Source organism: Leuciscus leuciscus (assembly GCF_965113295.1).
Source record: "Leuciscus leuciscus genome assembly, chromosome: 18".
NCBI lineage: Eukaryota > Metazoa > Chordata > Actinopteri > Cypriniformes > Leuciscidae > Leuciscus > Leuciscus leuciscus.
In genome coordinates this window covers 27011510-27031235 of record NC_138742.1, presented here as the reverse complement: position 1 = coordinate 27031235, position 19726 = coordinate 27011510, and the positions used below count along the sequence as shown (strand labels likewise).

The following is a 19726-nucleotide window of genomic DNA, read 5'->3' as shown; positions in this document are numbered from 1 at the left end:
AAGATGAATGTGTATTTTAAATTGGTCATTTATGTAGAAGAAATGTGAAATTATTTTTGAATTTGGAGCTTTCTAGACTGAGAAAAGCCAGAAAATGTATTTTTGGCTTATGTGGATGAAAGACAACAACTCCCAGAATGCACTTGCTTCGCTGTCCTAGGAGGCCACTCCCAAGCCACGCCACGTAAGAGAGCGCAGTTTAAAACAACAAGGCTAGGCTACTTGTGAGTGTCCGTGACGACGAGTCTGCCCGGGATTTCGAGATCGCCCAAAATGTCCGGGATTCGGCTTTTGCGTTCTACAGTCGCCATTCATTATGTTTACTGTGGCGAGCAGGACGAGGCTGAGGGCCATGGGAGAACGGCGCCAGTCCGGTGGCGTGATTACTGAGACGCACCGGTCTCGTATCTCTCACGGAGGAGCGGGAATTTTCTTAGCTTGTTAAAACGCACATCAACCGATCACATGTTTAGCGTTCATGTAAACACTACATTCAGATTAACCAATCGGAATGAATTCATTTAGATTGAAACAAAAGGTGTGCATGTAAACAATGAATGGCGACTGCAGAAAGCAAAAGCCGAATCCCGGACATTTGGACGATCTCGACGGCCGGACATGTCCGGGAAAAAGAGGATGGTAACCCCTAATACTCAGCTTTCTCCACAGAACAAGAGCCTGCTAGCTTAGCTTCCAAAGAAAGATGGCTGACACTATGTGTACATTCTGTGAGTGAGATCCCACCCTCTATGGGCGGGTTGAAAACATGCAGGACAGCCCCTACTACTGGCTGTAGTCTTTAGCCTCTGGCCAAAAAATCCTCCGATGACGCAAAATGACGATTTTAAGTGTATTTATGTCAAATGTAATACCATTTTAATTAATCAAACCTGTCTTAAACTTACCCATGCCACCAAACCTGTCCTAAACTTACCCGTATCCACCAAACCTGTCTTAAACTTTACCCATACAACCAAACCTGTCTTAAACTTACCCATGCCACCAAACCTGTCCTAAACTTACCCTTATCCACCAAACCTGTCTTAAACTCTACCCATGCCACCAAACCTGTCCTAAACTTACCCATACAACCAAACCTGTCTTAAACTTACCCATACAACCAAACCTGTCCTAAACTTACCCATACAACCAAACCTGTCTTAAACTTACCCATGCCACCAAACCTGTCCTAAACTTACCCATACAACCAAACCTGTCTTAAACTTACCCATACCACCAAACCTGTCCTAAACTTACCCATACCACCAAACCTGTCCTAAACTTACCCATACAACCAAACATGTCTTAAACTTACCCATGCCACCAAACCTGTCCTAAACTTACCCGTATCCACCAAACCTGTCTTAAACTTACCCATGCCACCAAACCTGTCCTAAACTTACCCGTATCCACCAAACCTGTCTCAAACTTTACCCATACAACCAAACCTGTCTTAAACTTACCCATGCCACCAAACCTGTCCTAAACTTACCCTTATCCACCAAACCTGTCTTAAACTTTACCCATGCCACCAAACCTGTCCTAAACTTACCCATACAACCAAACCTGTCTTAAACTTACCCATACAACCAAACCTGTCCTAAACTTACCCATACAACCAAACCTGTCTTAAACTTACACATGCCACCAAACCTGTCCTAAACTTACCCATACAACCAAACCTGTCTTAAACTTACCCATACCACCAAACCTGTCCTAAACTTACCCATACCACCAAACCTGTCCTAAACTTACCCATACAACCAAACATGTCTTAAACTTACCCATGCCACCAAACCTGTCCTAAACTTACCCATACAACCAAACATGTCTTAAACTTACCCATGCCACCAAACCTGTCCTAAACTTACCCATGCCACCAAACCTGTCCAAAACCTACCCGTATCCACCAAACCTGTCCTAAACTTACCCATGCCACCAAACCTCCACCAAACCTGTCTTAAACTTACCCATGCCACCAAACCTGTCTTAAACTTACCCTTGCCACCAAACCTGTCCTAAACTTACCCATGCCACCAAACCTGTCCTAAACTTACTCATGCCACCAAACCTGTCCTAAACTTACCCATGCCACCAAACCTGTCTTAAACTTACCCATGCCACCAAACCTGTCTTAAACTTACCCGTATCCACCAAACCTGTCTTAAACTTTTTGTCACCAAACCTGTCTTAAACTTACCCATACCACCTAATCTGTCTTAAACTTACCCATGCCACCAAACCTGTCCTAAATTTGCCCATGCCACCAAACCTGTCTTAAACTTACCCATGCCACCAAACCTGTCCTAAACTTACCCGTATCCACCAAACCTGTCCTAAATTTACCCATGCCACCAAACCTGTCTTAAACTTTTTGTCACCAAACCTGTCTTAAACTTTTTACCCATACCAACAAACCTGTCTTAAACTTACCCATGCCACCAAACCTGTCTTTAACTTACCCATGCCACCAAACCTGTCTTTAACTTACCCGTATCCACCAAACCTGTCTTAAACTTTTTGTCACCAAACCTGTCTTAAACTTACCCATACCACCTAATCTGTCCTAAACTTACCCATGCCACCAAACCTGTCTTAAACTTACCCATGCCACCAAACCTGTCATAAACTTACCCATGCCACCAAACCTGTCCTAAACTTACCCGTATCCACCAAACCTGTCCTAAACTTACCCATGCCACCAAACCTGTCCTATACTTTCTGTCACCAAACCTGTCTTAAACTTTTTACCCATACCACCAAACCTGTCTTAAACTTACCCATGCCACCAAACCTGTCCTAAACTTACCCATGCCACCAAACCTGTCCTAAACTGACCCATGCCACCAAACCTGTCTTAAACTTACCCATGCCCCCAAACCTGTCCTAAACTTACCCGTATCCACCAAACCTGTCCTAAACTTACCCATGCCACCAAACCTGTCTTAAACTTTTTGTCACCAAACCTGTCTTAAACTTTTTACCCATACCACCAAACCTGTCTTAAACTTACCCATGCCACCAAACCTGTCCTAAACTTACCCATGCCACCAAACCTGTCTTAAACTTCCCCATGCCACCAAACCTGTCCTAAACTTACCCATGCCACCAAACCTGTCCTACACTTACCCATTCCACCAAAGCTGTCCAAAACCTACCCGTAAGTTATAACAATAAAATAAAAAAGGAAAACATTAAAAGTACAACATGAATTTCTAAATTGCAACAAAATCCCCCCACACATTTTACATTATTTGCACGTGTGCACTTTAACACAAATTATGTAATGTAACATCAAGAGCAGAACAGACATATGCAATTTCATTTCTGACTGAATGCATGTCAGAAGGTTTAGCGACCTGTTAAAAGATTTGGTTGTGAGTGTCAACAGTGTATTTTGTCAAAGCACACAAGCTCTTCTGAGGTGCTGACAGCACATCAGAGATAATGAAGCAGTGCTAAAGACAGATGGCCTCTTTTATCAACAAATGACAAAAGGAAAGAGAATAAGACAAAGAGAAGCAGGGGAGAGAATGAGAAATGGCTGATCATTTGTCTGACAGACTTCACAGAGTTATTCTCTTACACAAATACCAAATAATTTGAGCTCTTGTTGGCACAGAACGTTGCCTCTCTCCTGACTAAGTGTTGCAAATGCATGTGATCAAGTGTTTAATATACTGCTATATAAAGAAATCCAGAAAACACAACATCAAAATGAACTGAATGTGCTTTTAGAACAATGTAAGTGTGTTTAGATTGTGTCGCAACAGCAGTATGTGCTTTGCAATGCATTAGCAGTTTCACACTTAATGCATCATAGCTGGAATACGCATAGTTAATTATGCTAATCTATGTGAATGTAAACTCATCTGATTGCTATTTTGATATATAATTCTCTCTATCTTTTGTAATCATTATAACAGCATTTCACAGCTGTTTTGAACTCAACAGAGACTGATACACGCCAGAACTGCTTTTAAAGGGATAGATAGTTCAGCCAAAAATGAAAATTCTGTCATCATTTACACACATTCATGATGTTCAAACCCATATGACTTTTCAATTGTGACAAAGGGGACAAAATTTTTTCCAAAAAGCACAATTAAAATGTCATTTAAAGTAGTTCATATGACTATTTTCCAGCATATTCACTGACAAAATTTACCTCTGCGTAATGAGCCACCGTATTTGTATGCATGTGGACAGAGGAGGGCAAGATTTGACTTAAGACCTAAACAACTTGTCACACAAAGCTTATGACTTGGAAAATAGTAATTTTTAAGAAACTTTTATGTCCATATTCAGATTTGCTGTGTGGAAAAAAAGTGGCAAAGACATTCAGGACATTAATATTCTACTTTTGTATTCCATACAAATATAATGACAATATATTAATTCCCTTTAAACATTAAAGACTATGAATCGTTTTTGTTGGAAATGGTTCCAGTAAAAAGCCTTAGCACAACAAAAGTCCTTTAAATTAAAGGAATAATTGTATTTTGTACTTTGAATCATTCTAAATATAAATAAGATATACACATGCACATGCACACAGACAATTAACGGACATACTCTTAATTTAGCACAGCACTTATTTCCAAAATCTATTCGTCTCGTATCTCAAATGATGCTTGCTGTACCTTAAAATATATTTACTGACAATAAGTAAACAGAGTGACAGCACAACATAGACTGTGTAAAAGCCTGATGCACTCTTATATCAGTCTTTACTTCAATGAAAAGGTTTAGCAATAATAGGATCATTTTTACTCACCCTCATTTCATTCTAAGCCTGTATGCTGTTATTCCTTCAATGATAAACAGGGAGAACAAAAATGGAGAATTTTGAAATAGTACACAACAGCGCTTTTCCAGAATGATAGTTCATAGTGACCATCTGTCAAGCTTAAAATGGACAAAAATAAACAATAAATGTTGAATGTATCTATTTTGTTACATTTATGTTGGTTTTTGAGCTTGAAAGATGTGGCCATAGTGACCTGTTGTTTTACTGTAAAAAGTTGACTTAATATTAAAGTTATTTATTAATTTTTTTTAGTTAAGTAGACTTCATGCGTAATTGAAAAGATTAAGTTATGTGAACTTGACAATTCCACATAACTAAATTTTTTTCAATTACGCATGGTTTATTTATTTAGTAATTTTAAGGCAACACGTTTCTGATCACTTTTTACAATGTATATATGGAAAAGAGCCACGTGGATATTCTAAAGAATGTCTCTCTTTTGTGTTCCACAGGAAAATAACAGCATACTGGTTTAAAATCACGAAAGTGAATAAATTATGAGCAGTGAAGATAAAACTATCTTCAACATCAGGACGACTTAAAATCACTTGGTTTAGTTTTAACTCCAAAATCAAACTCATTTCATAGTAATTACAATTTAATCTGTGGAAAATACCACAGTAAAATTGACAGCAGAAAAATGTTACCCTGACCTGTATCTGCACCACGATCTAAGGCATCCATCAAACATTGCATAAAGTAAATATTTCACGGTTATCTTTGGGGAATACGCATGAAAACGAGACTTCCGCACACAGAATTCAGCAGAGGATGTGTCCAAAAAGCTGCACTGAATTTAAGGAATGATTGTATGCATTTCTGTTGAAGAGCTGAAGAATAACATCGGACCGTCCAGATGGAATACCAACATTATTATGTTAATGATGAGTTGCACAAACACATATGGACACAGATACATATAGTGCATACATACACATGGATGTCTGTACATCGTAAATTTGGCAGAAGACAAAGCGACCATTGGGACAGCTGTGAAATTGTATTTTAAACACAGCTGCTGTTTTGTAGACAGTACAACAGTGAACAGGAAGTAGCGTGAAATTTGTTTAGTATGTGAGAGCATTGTGGTAAAAATCTACCTTTCGACCACTTTTGTCCACAAATTCTCATAAAAACGAATACCTGAATATCTATTCAGATGCATTAAGTCGAAAAATTACGAACTTGTACCATTGCTTTTTTTTTTTTATTCTTATTATTTGATAGAAATCATTATTTGATAACACACAAGAAAAGAAAACCTGGAACCAAAGTTTTTTTTTTATATATATATATAAAATAATGAGCGAATTTTGAAGGCGATATATACATTGTTTTTGAATACAGCACATTCTTTGGGTCAGTGATGATTGTACAGGCTGTTGTCTTTCTCCAAGCTCTCAGGCATGAGAAATCACTTGAGGTGAGCTCTCCAATAGCTCACAGGACAGCCAAATGTTTCCCAAACAAACCTGACGACTTCCTGGATAGGCTGACAGCTAAGATCATTTAGAGCCTTTCCTCCAAACAATTTAAACAGATGGAGATGAGAGGACAAGGGCTGTAAGCGAGCATTGTACATCATTTGTGTCCCTTGGTCAAGTCAAGTCTTGGTCAGAACTCAAGAGTTCTGCTTTTAGACTTTAATAAGCGTTTCTTGATTAAATCTAAGCACTGCTGCAATGCACAACTCCCACTCTGAACAGTTGATTTGATATGGCTTTGAGCCTTGTGTTTGGTGCCAACACTAAATGATGGGAACATTAGTTCATTTGTTTTCACATTGTGATGCAGCCAAATCGACTCACTGCTTTTTGAGAAAATTGAAGTGTTTCCGATTTTACTGTGAGCTATCTGTTACAGAATACTTCTGATTGCTAGAGGGAAAAAAGCCTTTTGAAAAAGAAAAAAAAAGTTGAGCACATGCACATTCAGTAATAATTAAAATAACACTGAAGTAGCAATGACTAAAGAACGTTGGAGCATTGCTCAAAAGTTATGCAATTTCCTTCAGTGTTAAAATATGTTCTCATATCCCAGCTTAAAATGCAGAGAGGTCTTTAAATAAGCCACTGGTAAGTTGACTACCTAAAAAGTGTAAACACTGTGGTGCTATCAAAACATCGGTCTGTTTGTTTGAGTATCCCTACCAGGGGTGTGTTTCCCAAAAACGTTGTAAGCCAACTATGGGCGCAAGATCTATCATTACTAGCATAGTTCAAAGATTTGGTGTTTCCCAAAACTCTCGACTGACAAGCAGTTTCTTGTTAGGATTTATAGGACTTGCTCTTGGGAAAAATAAGCAAGCTTACATGTAATAAATTCTATATCTATAAACATTTCAATTTATATATTTTATGGGCTGTTTACATGACACCGTTTTCAACTAAAAAATAAAACTTTTTATGCGTTTTGGCCGTTAATTTACACGAAAACTGCGTTTTGGGCGCCTGAATACGCAAACTTTTGAAAACGGGTTTCAAAGTGAAGGTTTTTGAAGACTGTCTCCATGTAAACAACAAAAACGCAAATCTCTGAAGACGATGACATCATGCACGTGTATTACATGTTCAGTCTATAGTGTTTCATCGCCATCTAATGGCCTGGCAGCAGAATACAACGCTTTAGTCGTTTTCGCTGATCTGTGTGAATGGGGATCCTTTTGACAATGGTATCGTCTGTACACGGAAAACTCAAAGGAAAATCTTGTCCGTTTTAAGCATATTGTTGTCGTGTAAATGTAACCTTAGTGTGTTAGCAATCTGATATCTGTTCATGACCTCATTAACGATGCAAGGCGCACATCCAAAGTAGCACACATGCTCCTTGTATGCACTTAATGAGCCATTAAGCATGTCCATAAACTAACGTATAAAACCTACAAACTAAGCAGAAAAGTCAACTTTTTTTAATTTGGTTCTTTTTAATTTGTTAATTTCAAAATGGTTCTTTGGTTCATTAACCCGTCTGGACATGCTCATTGTTTCATTCCGTGCTACTTCGGATGTGCGTCTTGCATCATCATCACGGAACTACAGTAAAGTTCGATCAAAGTCCCTTAACCCTTTCGCACGTACGATCACACCGGTGTGATCAGTCTAGGCTGGTCCCTGGAGCGTACAATCACACCGGTGTGATTAGAACGGTCAGTGCATCACGTGATCAACTGCTAAATTCAAATGTGCTTTCGCGCGTTGGCTGGCGCTGAGCCAGAGACAGGCGCGCTCAGAGCTGTCATAAATCTCAACTTTTCAGTGTTTTCAACCACATAATGTTTATTTTAGGTTCCAGACATATAAGTACTAAAAAAACAATACATTAGAGTTCGTAAAATACACACTGATGTCAAAGGAAGAGGCAATAATAATCCTTTCCATTATAATGAGTTTTATTCATATCAGATACACATTGTGTAAGTAACTTTAAAGTTTACTCTATTCTTCTCCCAGTTCACCTGCCACTTACTTGTATGTATTTCGGGAGAAGTGGATGAATTAACGTGTTGTAAATCCAACAGATCCGATTCTCTGAACTGCATCTGCGGCACAAACTAAGATGGCGGCGCCCATCGCGAATACAGCTGAACTAACGCGATCGTTATAAATGTGTTTAAACAACAAAACACTTCCACTTGCATATATTTGACAACCGGAATATCAGATATTTCATGCCATATCTAACAAATTTGTGAATATTTTGAATAAAAAAGGAAAAATGACATAAAAGCAGATCATCATTCATTCAGCTCTGTTGTTGCTGCGGTGTGTCACGTGACAAGCAATGACGCGTCACCACGGAAACCATAAAGTGACACATTCTAAATAACGGTCGCCTTGAAAAACTCACGCTGGGGGGTCAGCCAGAATATTTTAAACTTACGTGTGAAAGGGTTAAAGGACAATTACGGTGAAAAATGAACCTAGGGGTAATTAACACATGGTTACCGAGTCGATCGTTCCCTGGGATGCGTTTTCATGAAAATCGAATGTTAAGAGTTTTATCTCTTAAAACAGATTAGCTTATAACGCTAGTATATGGGGCACAGAGTAAGTAAAAGTAAATCGCTAGTTAATACCACTAACAAGGCTCAAAATAGCCTCACACTAACACGGTAACATAATGAGGGTCCCTACATGCAAACCGAAGCATTGAGAACTTTGTAAGTGTACAGACAGTTTAATAAGAAGATACTTTATACGTCATCTTGGAAAACAGTCTCGACTAATCAAGTCACGAACGCCGTACTAAGTGAGCTGGTCGATAGGAATTACGTTTGTGAAATCTAACGTAGCACGGCGTTCGTTACTCGAGGAATCGAGACTGTTTTCCAAGATGACGCCTGCCTGTAAACGCGTAATGTACTGTCTTTATAAAGTATCTTCTTATTAAACTGTCTGTACACTTACAAAGTTCTCAATGCTTCGGTTTGCATGTAGGGACCCTCATTAGTCTACCGTGTTAGTGTGAGGCTATTTTGAGCCTTGTTAGTGGTATTAACTAGCGATTTACTTTTACTTACTCCGTGCCCCATATACTAGCGTTATAAGCTAATCTGTTTTAAGAGATAAAACTCTTAACATTCGATTTTCATGAAAACGCATCCCAGAGAACGATCGACTCGGTAACCATGTGTTAATTACCCCAGGTTCATTTTTCACCGGAATTGTCCTTTAAGGCAAGTGATTTCACTCAGTGGCCATCTTTTGAACGCCTCTCTGCAGATATTTCAGTCATGCAAGTGCAGCTTCTATCTCTTTGAATGGGGAAACGTCAAATTCTCCAAAGCTGTTCACCAAACTTACGATTAAATTTCAGATTTGAAATCACCAATTAAATCTGACAACAACTGTTTAATACATTTTGTTTCTAAACGCTAAAAAAAACCCAGATTTTTTTCAGGCTGGACCAGCCAATGTGCTTGTGAACATGAACGGTAGCTGCAGTGATGCAATGACTTTACCAATTTATGATTGGCTCTTTTATTTAGAGGGTGTGACTTATTCTGCCATATTGCGCATTGCATTTTCTCCCATTCATAAAAATATGAGTGCACTGTATTTGTACATCTAAAGTCTTTGGTTTGATTCTGTGAACTGGCTCGACAGGTAAAATGGCTTAAAAGAGCGATTAGTTCAAGAATCAAACCAATGGTGTGATTTTAGGGAGGGGCTAGATGTTTATCAACCAATAGCAAATAAGTGGTAGTGTTCCAAAAGTTTGTTTACTAAATACAGCATTCCTTTAATGAATGTTATTCCAGTGTTCTCAAGAACTATTAAGTGGAAATGTATTGACTGGTTATTCAACATTGTTCGCTAGTGGATAAAACAGAACTCCTTTAACCAGTTTCGGAAAAATTGCTAATTCCTATCTGGCAAATAAAATTCCATGCATGTATTTTTTAAAATAAATGTTATGGTTTGCGAAATGTCATACCGTCGCTGTGTGTATACCACAACGATCTCATTACAAGAGGTGCTTATGTTAAACATTTAGCATTATCAGCTATCAGCTATATAAAAATAACATTTTCCATTTAAACAAAGTAAGTTGACTTGTAGAGCAGCAAGTCTTCCGAATGAACAGACCTGACTATCCTATTCACCAAAGCTCTGAGAGGAAGCTGTAATTAGCAAATACAGCCAGGGTGAAAAGTAGCAGCTGATTCAAACTCGTAATGATAGACATTTTAAGCCCAAGGCGAATGTTTTATCAGTTTGTTTCAGGAGATTTTGGCATGTCTCGTTAAGAGGCTGTTATGGCACTAATTGAAGTCTGAGTGAGGTTAAAATTGTATGGTGGCATGAGGAAGTGGGAATCAGTTTTCAATGACATCTCAATGAATATCACATTCAGAGTTATTATGAAAAGAAGATGAGCTAATACGGCACAATTTAAAAGATTATTCAAATGGTGGTTGATTGCTAATGGTTAGATTATCTGTTCACACTGTATAAGACATTCAATCTTCAACTTCAACTTCAATCTCAAAGGAGCCATGATATTTAGTTTCAAGCTTGATTTAATGGTGTTTTAACACCACTTTTGAGTTCCAAATGAGATTAAGTTGCTTTAGAGAAACTACACATCCATGAGATAATATTATAAAGCCACAATTTATGGACCTACACCAGGCCCTTAACACTCAAAACTGGAGGAATTCACTAAGAAGGAATCGCACCTGGATGATAACATCATATATTTGCACTTACTAAGATTAGGCAGACTAGCAATAGCCATTGAAAATGGCGCAGAACTATGGCTTCTTTTTTAATGCCCTGTTAAACTGGATTTCAAGTGGTTATTGAATAAGATGCAGGTGCAAAACCATGTGTAAAAGAGCTGTTAAGTAAGTTCAACCCATTGAGTTGCTTCAATTTTCTTACACAAAATGTCCTGATCCTTCAGCCTACCATGGCTAGAGACTTCTGAACTGTAAGTTCCTGGCTCATGTTCTTTGGGAACACATTTGTTTGTCTCTCATGTCTCACGAGGCCCATAACATCTCAATGGCCTGTGAATTTCAAAAGTGTGACAGTGTTTAATGTTCTCCTAATGAACTCTCCCATACTGTCATTGCAAGAGCCAACCAGTCGGGCCTCAAATGAGCTATAAAGTTGACCAGGAATCACTTTTCTCACTGTTCGACATTCACAATTGTTCCACTGTTTTTTCAATTCCTGTATGATTGTTGGTGGGAAGACCTTGAACGTCAGACTAACGTCTTTTCCATAACGCTAGAGTTTTACAGCCTTGACATTCAACAGTTTCTGCATGACACATGACTATGTTTTAGTTAATGCTACGCCATATTTCCCCTCAGTTGGTGAGAATTTGATTGTTCACTCTGGAATTGGAGACAGGCTTGCCAAGCAGGAATTCTTGTCGTTACGCTGTGGGGAGGAGAGCAGTGTTCGTTCCTCTTGACTTAGTCTCAATGGGTTTAACATCTTTCATTGTGGCCGTCCCTGTTCAAAACAGTTGCTTTAAACTTGACCTTCGGCTGTCTGCACTCATCTTAACATGATTTACCATAGCTGACAGCCAAGAAATATATATGGTTTCATGTAAAGCCCTCAACCAGACGGTTGACACAAAGGTTCCTGGGTTTGGTAATCTAACAGAGTTTTTTTAGTTACTTCAAAAAGAAAAGTTTCATAATACTACACTGCAAATTCTGTAGTTCCTAACAACTGAACCCTTTACAGATAGTGAGCGTACTGAACATCCTCTGTACGTTTTTGAAAAAGTACACTTAAGCATATTTTAAAAAGAGAACTCATTATGGAAATAATATACAATAAAATAATATACTTAAGTGCAAACTGAATGTAATATTTTTGGACACTTAATTCCATGTTATGAACAATCGATGAACATGTATTAAATCATTTAAATTTATATTAAATGCAATTAATTGAACTTAAGAGTGCTTTTGACTTATAGTTTCATGATTACTTCTATTGTCTTTGAAATATGGTTAAAAGTGTACTGTTGAAGCATTTGTGGTAAACTAAAATTTCTCTTGGCAGTTCTATTGAAACTTGTATGCCATGTCTTTAAATATATTTGTAATTACACATTAAAAATGGCAATTTACTACATTTAACATATATTACCTCAAAATGTGATATTAAATCACACACTACAGTTGAAAGTACTTTACATGTGCTTTAGTTAGTCAACACATCAAAATGAGTGCACGTCTTTAAAACACGACAAAAGCGTGCTTGTTAAGAAAGCGTACTCTATATAAGTTCACTTAAATGGCCTTTTATTTCATTACTATTGTATTATCAGCAGTAAATATACTTTTAAGATTTAAAGTACACTACAAGTGCACATTTGATACAATTAAGACCGGATCTTTTTCACCAGGGTTTTGCCCAGCTGTTGATAACGTACCTCAACAAATATGAGATAAAGTGATGTGCGACAGATGTGCTAATTCCTTCTTGGCTAATTCTTATCTCCTTATGCACATATAAATTTGATTAGAATAGTTGGATTGAGTTGTCTAAGATAATTGCATTCTCATGAAAAGGCACTCAAAATGAGTGATAAGATTTTTTTTTATATATATGATTAAATTAAAGTAAATAAAAGTAGTGACAATAAACTTTTTTCCCAGATGCGTAACTAGCTCTGCTGCTTTTAGAAGTATAGTTTTTACAGCAACAAGGTATTATCTCCCACAATTACCAGTGTAGTGTTGCAAAACGCAACAATATTCAATTGTATATTGCATGATTTGGGGAATCATGATTTTGTGAATTAGTTTGTTTGAGCGCATCATGTACTGAAATGCATTAGCTTCCCTGTGATTTGGTTATAAAAATCCATGATTTAGTTAAATCCTCTGCAATTAAATCTAACTCGTTATATAGTTCCAAGTATCTGATTGCCAGGATTGACCAATCAGAATCAAGTATTCCAGAGAGCCACCTAATAAACAAGTGTTGATGTTGAGACTGTAATCTAGGATCGTTGGTGCTTCTAAAGTAGAAGTCAAGCTATACGTCTGCATTGTTATGTTATGAGCCAGAGACCTGTTCTGTGAGATTTCTGGCCTTAGATAATGCATAGAAACACTGTTGTTAGAATGATAACATCTCAATGCAAACACAAAATTAGGCTTATTGTACTGAGGAGCTGTTCCAGCTAGTGAAAAAAAGTGGTCCATTGGTTAGCATGACTAACTACGTTTTAGGGGTCAGCAAAACGAAAGCTAATCATTATGCCATCTATTTGCAGGATCTACATCAAGAGATCAACATCTCTTCAAATAGCCTGGAGGTGTAAGCAGGTAAGAAGGCTTCACACAACCGTCTACAGGTTGTTGCTAGTGAGCGTTTATGACTGCAGGAAATGAGCTCTACAGCCATACAACCAATCATGCTGAGCAGCTGTGAGTGCCAACAGAATGACTCAGGCTAGAAGGTTCACACAGACACGAATGGCCAGACATGCTCTGTAAAGGTGCGTGATAATTCTTCTTAGGCCACACATAGCGGAAATGTGGGAGGTTGCAGTAGATCCCATAGATCTCAAGGCTGTGAATCCAATGTGGAACTCATTTTGTGAGAAGTTAGCATGAAGTCACACATATTGTCAGACATTATGAAGGAAGGAAATCTACTAGTGCAATCTATCCGTAACCAGTGCACACTTTGACTAAAGGAATCACAAATTGTAACAGAGCAAACAATCTGAGCAAAATCTCGCAAAAACAAACTCAAACAAACTGAGCCGAATGCAGTTCATTTAGAAGATATAGAAAATAAACTCCCTAAAACACACTCTGACTGATTTAATACCCAACAGACATTACAGGTGTTTTCTGTCATTTGTGCACATTTTTCCAAAATTCATGAACTATACATTTGAAAATATAAATGAAGGAATTGTAAAAAGTTGGCAAGTTTTTTTTTTTAAATGTAAACTTAATGTGACAAAAAGAAAATCTAAAATCTGTTAGTTTTAATTAAATCCAACCCACTGTGATATAAAAGTTCCCAAATTTGAAGAAACACTTTTGAAAATGTAATAACTGCTGCACAGAAGTGACGCAGCAGTTTAGTGAATTCGCTCCTTAGTTTAAAATTGTCAAAATTGGAATTGTCTGCAATTTTCCTTTTTATTACTATTTATGAAACAAATAAAACTACTAAAAGCATTATTATATTAGTTGTTGCATTGATTTGAATGAACTGAATCATCCACAAGATCTAATTTCATGAAAGTATGATGGGAGCTTTTGTATAGGAAGTAGTTATCGTGTTCTGCTCAGTGGCATAGTTTTTGCATATTGAAGTGATTTGAATTTGTGTGAAACACAGGAATGCTTTTAATGTGGGTAGTTGACGTGATCTGTGGTGTAACTACATTTTGCTATATTTTGCTATATTTAAAAAAAATTATTATATGTATTCAACTTTTGTGTCCATTTTAGTTGAATGACCGTGACATATTTGTATATATTTAAGTTTAAAATTAAGTCAAGGTGATTAAAAATGGAAATAGTGACCAGTTACAAGACTCAAGATATCCGTATTCATTCACATACTATATAACCTAAAATCTTCATGTTGATAATTCCCATGGACACGTTTTGCACCAACTACCAATGTGCATTTGGTGAGAAAATTATTAAGCTACACGATAACAGTAAATATTCTCACAGCTGTCTGAATCATCTGTTAATCTTAAACATGAAAGTACATGTCTACTCACCCCCCTGCAGTAGCAAAAGACAAAGTAGTAATGTAAAGTCAGGGCCCACAAGGGGAAAGTGGTTGCGGCTGGTTCAAAGCCTGCAGATTGTGTGTGCCAGTTCAGTGTATGTTTTGGAGACAATCTCATGTAGAGACAAGCACTGCAAAACATGTCATCTGTTCATGAAATAAAAACAGAAATGCAGTGGGTGGGGTGCAGGTAAGGGCATCATGCTCTGCGGTTGTTATACTGTATGTCAAATTAGGGCATATATCATCTGTTAAGCAAACTTCTCCCAATTGTTATTTTAGTGCAGATTGTCGACCCGAAAATGAATCATAAGTCACTTGTGCACATCCTCAGCTCTCAAGGATTAGATGAAACATGCTTGTGTTTTAGCTGTACGAAAGGGAACATCTGTGAGAGGCATAGATGTAACCTTTAACATACAGTGCAAAGAAAATGGCAAAATATGAAGTACAAACAGTGGATTCCAAGTATAAGTATATTTACATGATAGCGATGTACTAAAAACGGAAAATGTTTTCCTATTGCGTTTTTCACATACAAACGACAACGTTATCAAAACGAGTCCCGTTCAGGGATCCGCAAAAATTACTAAAATCGCTGTATTATCCATGCCAGGCCAGTAGATGGCGATGTCACGTTGTAAAGAAACACTACGCTCCAATAGACTGAACACGTAATACACGTGCTTGACATCACTGTTTTAACAAATTTGTGTGTTTGTAGTTTACACAGAGACAATTACGGACGATTTACAGACGAATATACAGTATGGTCTTCTTTTTTTTTTTTTAAGTAATGATGAATAAAATCAAATACCACCCTACACCACAGCAAAACTATAGGCGTTATTTACAGAACTGTATCAGCCAGCACAGCAACTGGATGAAACTCAGAAGGCATTCATGTAATAAATAATGTGGAGATTCACAATTCACAAATTTTACACCAACATGTCACATTCTGTGACATTGCTTAAACTTTAAACCGAAAGAACATAGTTAAAAAATTGAAAAACTTTAATTTTAATGTTCAAAACAATGTGATGTGATATTCTTTTCAATAATAAAACGATATGTGAAACAATATGTAAAATAGGTAGCAACAACAGTTTCTCCTCATTGAATTTACTGAAACTTCTCTGAAATGTCTGTGCTGACTAATAATATAGTTTACATTGGAAAAAGCAAAATAGAAACCTTTGCACTATAATTTCAAACTTTTCAGTGCCAATGTCATTTGAAAGTCAAAAATATGAAATAATTAAAAAAACAGCTGTTGTCTTGAATATAAATATGAGAGAAACAAAGCTCCGGCACATTTTAATTGTGTAATTCCTGCAAAAAAAAGTAAACTAAGTATTGTCAAGCACTTGGGATGAAATTCATAGCTTGACTAAGAATTGTATGATGAATTTGGAACAGAGGAATAATATCCTATGAATATGTTGACCGAAATCGCATCAGGGGTCTAAATGAGACACAGATTTTTGGAGTGAGCTTATAGGCTTCTTGCAAATGATTTCATGAATACATTCTAGCATATGTCTGGGCATGTAAACAATCCTCTTCTTCGTACAAATAATTTTTTTTTTTTACATTTAGATGATCTAATTTACTTAGTTTTATCCAAAGAACCCCCCCCCAAAAGAGAAAAGGTTGAATGGCTCTTTCAAATATATGGGAATTCTGGCATTGCAACGATCTACTAATAATTATGCATAAACTTGTAATGCTAATTTGCAGAATTCGTCTGACTTAACCTGTACCAACAGTCATGCTTGTAAAGCACATGTTTTTGTTATCTTTTAGCACTTTCTTTACTGACGTTGATGGATTCCAGCTTCGTACCTCATTATACAGTCATTCTATTCATTTATCACTTTCACCTCCCTACTCGAATGTTGCGTGAATCACCATGGGAACAATTTTCAAGCTCTTGTGTGGCCATAAGGGGCATTAAATTTTGCTCTCTGTCGGAGGTCGGCCTTCTCTGCACAAACAAACACAGCTTATCCTAAACAGAAGCGCTCCAAAGAAAGCTCTAAAAAACTCATAAAACTGTCTTGGCAGTGCACACAAGACTTCTAGGGCTGTCCAAACTCTGAAATCCATCAGAAGATTCTATATATTCCAGACCATTTCAGCCGAGTGCCAGGGAGAGTCAAACAGGACCCCAGAGTCAGGTTTTTAGGCTGAGCACTGCTATTGGTCTGCAAAAGTATTTTGTGTGTGAACATGGAATGTTGGGTGAGTAGAACTAGATCCACCTCATCTATTTTGTTTGGCCAGATGGTCAGTGTGGTCTTATCAGGCTATATAGTCAATGGGTTATTTTATATACGCACCGCCATTGCTGGTACTAAACTATAGGCTCGAGTCGTCAGCCTGGGTAACTTAAACACCCAGGGGAGTTGCTGGCAGTGGCCCACCTGCCTCATTAGAAGCCCTCATTACCTCTCATTACCACAGCGGCACGCTACGCTACGTGAGCACAGATCTACAGAGAGAAACCTTTAATTCAGGCTCAATGGGAAACCTGACCCTGCTCATGAATAATAATAGCCAACATCATTGTATGGAAGGAAAATAGCACTGTCCATCTGCCTCAGGACAAGAGAGCATCTGGGAATTTGAAAGGCTTCACTCACTCAGTGTCAAGTAAACTTTGGGTTCTGTCCAAGCCGATTTCAAGAGGGCCGTCAGCTTGCATTTGGACCGAGACACCAAGGCAAGCAGTTCTGGGATAATATCAAGAGATACATTATATGCAGTACATAATAACACCTATTGTTTTATTCTTTTTGTGCTGGATTCAAGCGGGACTTTATCTTTTACAGATGTTGACTGAATTGCCCAACCTGTTCTGGACGGTATGGTTTTCAGTTCCTTATATATTAAAGAGACACGTCGTATTTGTATGTTCCAACTTAACTCATCTATTACATCATTCTGCCAAAATATTCATAAAATCCCTCTGCCTGGGAAGCATGTCTGTGTTGATTTCTTCCTGCTGTTCTTGTATTCAGACTTCAACTGCGGTCCTCAAGCCAGCTGACATGCTAACCACAGCTCCTGCCCAGATGAAAATGATAAAAAAATGTTCCATGTCTCAGAGAGGAATGAGGCAACGACAGCGAGACCCTCTGGTTGTGTAACATGAGTGGCATGACGGATAGATGGAAAGAAACAGAGAAAGAAGAAGTGAGAGGTTTTATGTTTTAGGGGTCTCTAGTTTAGAAAAGAATACTTCTCCAAAGTCTAGAGGTCCCCCATCACCTATCAGACCTCCTTGTTCATCTCTTCATGTGAGATGAACACCCCAAAACACTCGAGGTTTCATAAAACCACATGTTATTCTTTTCCAAACCACACAATTTGGTTTGGAATTCATTCAGAAACAGCTTGGGGTTTCCTTTTTCTCTTCTTCTTTTTTTTATATATATATTTTAAATATTTTAACTTTTTGAAGTTGATGAATTAAGCCCCACTTTTGCTTGTCCTCTCCCCTCTAGATACCATCTAGTATATCACTCAAGTTATTTCTTTTCAATGCATGCTTTGCTTTTCTTGTCAACAGCACCTTGAGTCTTCCTGTCATAGGATACGGGCTCATTTCAGATTAAAAGCTTCCCCTTTGCTTGTTGACAGGTAGCAAGTCCATTCACAAGCATTCCACAAAACTCATAATATCAGACATCAGCACCCAGTGCTGCTTACCTCACAGCTGCTCTCCTCTCAAGTTTGTGAGACGTCAAAACCCCAAGTTAGTTGTATTCCAGATCTCACACTCTTCACAGGTTTATCCCCAAAGCCCGGTCTTGTTCAACATTACAAAATGTGAGTATCCAGGTCCTGTGCCATCAACTCCAGCCCTGCTCCCACTCTCTCTTAAGGGAAATTGATTGTTCTGAAAGTTGGAGTCCCATAGCTACTCCCCTGACCTCCACTGCAGGAGCCAACAGGTCCTAGTGCCTCCCCTTTCCCTCCCTCTCGGCCCCTCCTTTCTCTCGTCATGTCTATAGGCTGCAGAATCCGTTGTGTAGCGCTGAGAATAAGAGGTAATAGAGCTTTGTTTAGGCGATTCACTGTTGTGAATCGCCCCGTTCACAAGACGATTCACTGTTGTGATTTGCTTGGCCCATATCAGCCATTCAGATCTTGACATTTCCCTAGTCCTGTTAGTCATCGTTGGAATTACTTACCTCAATAGTTGTTTCAAACTCTTTTCTTGAGTCATTCAGTCACGATCCATTTTGCTCTATAATTTCAAAAGCGCCTCATGAATTTGCATGAGAAAAAATGAGGCAGTGTATTGCAAATGCAGAAAATGAGAAACATAATAAAGGAATGACAGAAATGGGGTTTCTTTTTTTAGTACAACTCCTACAATCAAAACCACGAAGGAGAATAAAAGCCAGCAGATGGAACCGCTTTTATAGGGGCTCCAACGATAGTTCAGAGGCCCTGAGTTGAATTGAATTTAAAGAAGAATTACGCTCACAGGAAGTGGAGTTGGCCGATTGTACTAAGTGAGTATGACATGAATAGTTTTCTCACAGTGAACAAAAACCTGGCATTAATAATTTTGGATTGGAAATTCCCACACAGAAATGTACATCTCTTCAAATTAAAGTTCATCCAGTGGTTCCTTTGTTTTATTCATGTCCCTTTT

General features: G+C 37.9%; 1 protein-coding gene and 1 long non-coding RNA gene across 5 annotated transcripts in view; both read right to left on the bottom strand.

Moving 5' to 3' along the window:
- Positions 1–9422, bottom strand: part of LOC309480699 — a 36814-nt gene extending 27392 nt beyond the window's left edge. Inside the window, exons 1-2 of the long non-coding RNA XR_014199733.1 lie at positions 9251–9422; positions 8686–9000 (exon numbers count right to left, since the gene is read on the bottom strand). This is a non-coding gene — a long non-coding RNA (uncharacterized lncRNA). The remainder of the gene's footprint in view (positions 1–8685; positions 9001–9250) is intronic.
- Positions 1–18966, bottom strand: part of ngfa (nerve growth factor a (beta polypeptide)) — a 30233-nt gene extending 11267 nt beyond the window's left edge. For 3 of the 4 annotated variants that reach the window (XM_082145261.1, XM_082145260.1, XM_082145259.1), the window contains exon 1: positions 18772–18966. The gene's annotated coding sequence lies outside the window, so the exon portion shown is untranslated. Of the gene's footprint in view, positions 1–17702; positions 18745–18771 lie in introns of those variants that run through there. The other variant, XM_082145262.1, reaches the window with a different exon arrangement.
- Positions 18967–19726: the final 760 nt, after the last annotated feature.